The 5,890-nt window shown below is 46.8% G+C and overlaps 1 long non-coding RNA gene across 1 annotated transcript; it reads left to right on the top strand.

Annotated features, from left to right (window-relative positions):
* The first annotated feature begins 470 nt into the window (after window positions 1-470).
* Window positions 471-3,494, top strand: LOC114605979 (uncharacterized). Its single transcript, XR_013394479.1, has 3 exons — window positions 471-540; window positions 2,601-2,679; window positions 3,383-3,494. It is a non-coding gene; the product is annotated as an uncharacterized LOC114605979 (long non-coding RNA).
* The last annotated feature ends 2,396 nt before the right edge of the window (window positions 3,495-5,890 follow it).

The following is a 5,890-nucleotide window of genomic DNA, read 5'->3' as shown; positions in this document are numbered from 1 at the left end:
CTTGGGTGTCCAGAAATGTCATGTCTTGTGTGGTTATGCCATGGGAACATAGACAGAGCCCCAGTGCAAATATCTGGTCAGAGGTCTCAATAGTGAAGCAGAAGAAGAAAACCACCACAAAGCCAGCAACAGCACAAAGTACTGTGTTGTTCCTCCAACACAAGGAACAAGGAAATGAATCTTGAATCTCATTATCCCTCGGCTGTGGTGGTTGGGCTTCCAAGGGTTATTAGAAAAAAGGCTATGCAATCAAATCAAATAAATGAATTGAAACCCACCCTTTCTCCCTGGGCTAATGACCACTTGACACCTTCACTTATCATCTGTCAGGCTCATGAAAAGACACCCAATGGCTCATCACCCCACCCTGTTTGCTTTGTGGTCAGTTGTGTAGGGTTTGTTGGCTTCACCTTAGTCTCCCTTCTGCATTGTCCTCTTCCTATAAATATGCCATGGGGTGGACAGCACCTTGCACAGGCTGCAAGAATCGCCCTTGACTCCAGATCAGCCACAGCAAGATAGTAGGAGAGAAGGACGCAGGTGAGACCCATCTACCTCTTTGCCTTTGCAACCCTCAAAACAGTCTTGCGTTTCCTAGCAGAGAAACGGTTCGAGAAAATAGATCAGCAGCGCCACAGACTCTGGGGAGAAAAGGATTCTCCACTGGCCTAGAATGTATTTTACTGGAAGGAAGAGCAAGCCAATAAGGGAATGGGCACCCCTTCTGGGCCAGCAGGAACGGGGCAGGACTGGGAATGTAAGATGGCAGCGATTTCCATTACAGCCTGCATTCCTTGCAAGCAGACTTGTTTCCATTCTGCTGCAGTTCCGTCTCAGTTTTTGTCATTCCTCTCGCCGTCCAATGTTTAGCATCAGCTGTGTAACTATTTATGCAACTTACATCCATGCCAATGTGAAGGAAACATCAAAGCAATGTAAAAGAAAAACAAACGAAAACCTCACAAACATAGTTTCATATCGTTTGTGAACTTAAAAAAAAAATTACTGCGATGTGGACTAATATTGATCACATTTGCTTTACTGGTTGCTGTTGCTGACCACAAACCATCTCAGGAGCTATAGCAATTTCCGATTCCTTTTCTGTATTGGGCAGAGTTCTCCGGCATCACTGGGCAGGGCTTGGGGGTGGCAAAAAAAAAGCTTGAAACACAAAGACTGAATCCCTGCAAGCAGGGGAGGAGGAAGGGGGGCGGTGGGGGCAGTCCGCCTCGGGTGTCACCACTGAGGGGGGTGACAAAATGGCATGCGGCACTCACCGGAGGGCTTGCAGCATGCCTGAACCACGCATCTCTCCTGGGAGTGACACGGTGGCTTGGGCACCCACAGGCTCCATGCTGCCCCAAACGGTCCGCCCGCTGCCTCCCCCTCAGCTGTAGGGCTGCTGAATGGGAGGAGGCAGGCAGATTCTGATAGGTTTCTACTTATGGCCACTGTGCAGCGCTTGGAGTCACAAGACTCTGTTTACATTCCAGAGACTCCAGGCTGTTGGAAGTCTCACGGGAGACGGATGTTTATATTACTGGTTTCCTGTTCCTTTGTCCCAGTTGCCTCTCTGCTCTCACAGAGAGAGGATGTATTTTTCTTTTCTGTCTGCGTAGTTAGAAAATAAAACTCTTAGCATGTAGCTCATATTTCTCGTCCTTCCACATGCTGCTGTATACTCTGCGTAATGGGGGAACGTGCCTGGAGCCTCATCAAAGGCTCAGGTCGTTAATCAACATCGGAGGGCTCGACCGGAGGAATAGCTCGGCCGAACGCAAGACTGACAGATTCCTCGGAGGCTCCATGGAGCATCCTGCCCTGGCTTGCCCAGTCCCATGGGCCGCTGGCCCCGCCCCTGGGCGCAGGGCATGCACGCCGCCCCAGGTGCCCAATTGGCTTGCTCCGCCGCTGCCTGCAAAGGCTTGTATGATCCCACACTGAGCCCCATAACCTCAGTGCAGAACCAAGACACAGGGTAAGCCGACCATTTTGGGCTGTTCCACTGAGGAGAAAGACACATAACTGTGGCTGTTCCCCCTTCTCTGGAAACACAAGAACTGGTTGTTGTTCCCCAGGTCTCTCTCTGTCCCCCGAAAGGTAGAAAAGAGAGGCAGAAAGGGGGGGAAAGAGGCAGTCTGTATATTAGCAAAGGCGGGAATTAATTTTAGGTGATCCAGAAACAAACTGGGTGACTTTTCCCAGTAGATGTTCTCTTGTGGAATAAAGTACCATATTCAGGGGGTGTAAAAGCCTCTTCTTCCAGTTTAGGGTCCTGGTGTTCAAAATAGTATTGCCCCCAAAAGCATCTGGAGATTTTTCTTACAAACTGCAACACAACTAACTTTGCTTTTCGTATGACTTGGAAAATCCTGAACCTGGCTGCTGTGCTGCAGCAATATTTGATGTCGTCAAAGCAGATGAGATAGTTTGGGTCTTATAAGCAACTTAGCATTGCCTGTTTTTTGAATGTTGAATGATCACAAGCTCAAAGCCCAAAAAATACACACACACACCCTGCGCCACACAATGGACCCATCATTTCTGGAAATGCCAGGCCCTTCGCTGGGATGAATGTTGCTGACACTTTCTTTTCCCAGGAGAACCAGAAGATGGGGCAAGTGGTCTACTTTGGACTCTGCCTGTTGGGCTGCCTGATCCTGAACCCTTTGGCAGAAGGTGAGCATTAGTAGAAGGGGCAGAAGTGTTAGTGCTGAAAGCCCTAAGCAGCCTCGGTCCAGTATACCTGAAGGAGCATCTCCCATCGTTGAGCCCGGACACTGAGGTCCAGCTCCAAGGGCCTTCTGGTGGTTCCCTCGCTGCAAGAAGCCACGCTACAGGGAACCAGGCAGAGGGCCTTCTCGGTAGTGGCGCCCGCCCTGTGGAACGCCCTCCCACCAGATGTTAAAGAGAAAAATAACTACCAAACTTTTAGAAGACATCTAAAGGCAGCCCTGTTTAGGGAAGCTTTTAATGTTTAATAGGTTATTGTATTTTAGTGTTTTGTTGGAAGCTGCCCAGAGTGGCTGGGGGGACCCAGGGAGATGGGTGGGGTATAAATGAAATATTAATTATTATTATTATTATTATTATTATTATTATTATTATTATTATTATTATTATATCACAAATCAGATGTGGAAAAGCCCCTGCTGGAGCTGCATAGACAACACTGTGCTGCAACCATTTTGGCAATAACGTCTGGGTTCCCATAAAGAGGGGTGTGAGCTGGTGTCAGGTCAAGGGGGAAAGCTTAGTTTGGAAAGAGCCAGAAGGAACCTCCCAATTCCTAACGCCAGGGCTTCCTCGAGGGGCTCCATCTGTCAAGGAAAGGGTTGGTGGTCTGGGGGATCTATTCCAGTCTCAATCCAATTCCTCACAGGTGCCGCCAATCGCACCCAGAGCGCTCGCGCTCACTGCCCTGCAGGAGGTATCTTCTACAGAAAGTACTGCTACCAGTATTTTAGCTCCAGCCGCTCGTGGGAAGATGCCGAGGTAAGTTTCACCAGGGGGAATGAGAAGAAAGAATAAAGTTACTAAGAACTTCACATAGCAAAAGACCAGAAACATACCTTTTGGGAATATTGAATAGTGATATTTCTAGAGAAAATACTAAATTCTTTCTGTGGCGAGAATCCTGGTGGCTAAGTACTGGAAGGGTAACCAGGTCCCGACCAAAGAGGAATGGTTATGTAAATTATGTGAATATTTGGAACTGGCCAAATTGACGAACATAATAAGACTAAACCCAGGGATTACAATCAAGAAGGAATGGAAGCGCTTGAATGATTATTTAGAAAGACAAGGTTCTAATGTAAAAATTTGGCTGTGCCTAGAATGACCCTTGAGAATGGAAAAGGGGAAACATACATATATGCATATCTATATATTAAGATGAAATAATACTGAAATACAGATAAAATATTAAATGTGAAAGGAAATGTTGTGAGAGTGATGGAAGTCTATTACTACTATTATTTTGTAAAATAGTGTTTATTGTATTGAAATATTATACTTTTCTTTATTCTTTTACTGTCTACTTTTCTTTGCATTTCTCCCCTTTTTCTTCTTTATTTCCCCCCCTTTATATTGTTCTTTATGCATGGTTTGGTATTGATGTATTTACTTTGCAATAATAAAAAAGGAGTTGTGAAAAGAGAGAGAGAGAGAGAGAGAGAGAGAGAGAGAGAGAGAGAGAGAAGAGCAAGGGCCGACTCCTTGGGAATCCTGGCTGGGGGCAGCATCACTGGTTTCCCCCTTTCTTCTCCCTGCAGGTCAGCTGCCAGATGAGACATGGGTTCCAGCTGGCCTCCATTCTTTCTGCAAGGGAAGCAAATGTGGTTTACAGTTACCTGCGACTATATGGCCCTAGCAGCGTCTGGATCGGCCTGGCAGCTGACCGTCGTACCTCGGTAGGTGCCTTTAGGACTCTCTGAAGATGCTGACTGTACGAGCTCCTCACCTCCCTTGAGGTCCTTCAGATGTAGCTCACCTGCTCACACTTCCCTCTGAAACCACTTCCTTCCTCAAACGTCAAATCCCATTTGGAGATGGGATTATTTCTCAGAGTGGCTCTGTGGGAGGTTCTGGAACTCCAGCTTCAGATCCTCATTGCCTTTCCTGCTTCCTAACTCTCATTGCACTATCAATAAAGTCACAGATTCTGCCCAAAACCGTACTAATTGTCAGCCCCCTTTTATTTTTATGGCTCCAGCCGCTGGAGACTCAAACCAACTCATTGGCCTTGTCAGTTGTGCTGATTCCCCAGCTGTGTCCTCTCTGGGGATGTGGGGAGCAATGGGCTTGCATTACCCTTTTGTCACAAGACCTTCCTTTCTCCTTCTCTCTCTCCAGAATATGATCTGGGAATGGAGCGATGGATCTGTCTTCTCTCAACCCCTCTGGGACGGCCGGAGCATCAGCAACTCAATCTCTTCAGACGAATGTGTCTCCGTTTCTTATTCAGGTATGCAGGAACAGAGACTGGGGAAGGAAACCCCATTCCATTCAAGGAATTGAGGGGAACTAAAACAAAGCCATTCTCAGACACTCTGAAAGTTGCAATGCAGTTCTCCAACCAAGTGTGCGCAAAAACACATATACTTCCAGTGTGCTTTAAAATGCTAACATCTGCAAAAGTAACATGCAAAAGTTCCTTGTATTGGGGGAAATTGCTTTGCAAAAACACGCCAATTGTTTGAATATGGCCTTAAAATGCTGATGAATGTTCAGGAGGAGCTAAATAATCAAACCCACCAAGAATCACAAACTGATGTGAAAATATAGAGAACTCAAGAATGGGAAAATGGGAAACTGACAAAAAATGAAAAGGACAGACTTACTTATTCCTGTGCAGAAAGGACTTGACAAGGAAACTGAGGACAGGGAGAGATGGGGCTCCAGAGAGAGAACCCCACTATTTCCCTCTTTATACTTGGCACTTCGTATCACCTGGGCTGCATTTTTGTTTTTGAACTGTTACCTCCATTGGGGTCGGTGGGCAAAGTATAGAGTGGTTCTTTGTCCCAGAGTGTTGTTGTTGTTGTTTAGTCGTGTCCGACTCTTCATGACCCCATGGACCAGAGCACGCCAGGCACTTCTGTCTTCCAATGCCTCCCGCAGTTTGGTCAGACTCATGTTTGTAGCTTCGAGAACACTGTCCAACCATCTCGTCCTCTGTTGTTCCCTTCTCCTTGTGCCCTCCATCTTTCCCAACATCAGGGTCTTTCCAAGGGAGTCTTCTCTTCTCATGAGGTGGCCAAAGTATTGGAGCCTCAGCTTCATGATCTGTCCTTCCAGTGAGCACTCAGGGCTGATTTCCTTAAGAATGGATGCATTTGATCTTCTTGCAGTCCATGGGACTCTCAAGAGTCTCATAATTCAAAAGCAT

Source organism: Podarcis muralis, chromosome 10 (assembly GCF_964188315.1).
Source record: "Podarcis muralis chromosome 10, rPodMur119.hap1.1, whole genome shotgun sequence".
In the NCBI taxonomy this organism is placed as follows: domain Eukaryota; kingdom Metazoa; phylum Chordata; class Lepidosauria; order Squamata; family Lacertidae; genus Podarcis; species Podarcis muralis.
This window is presented reverse-complemented; position numbering and strand designations above follow the sequence as displayed.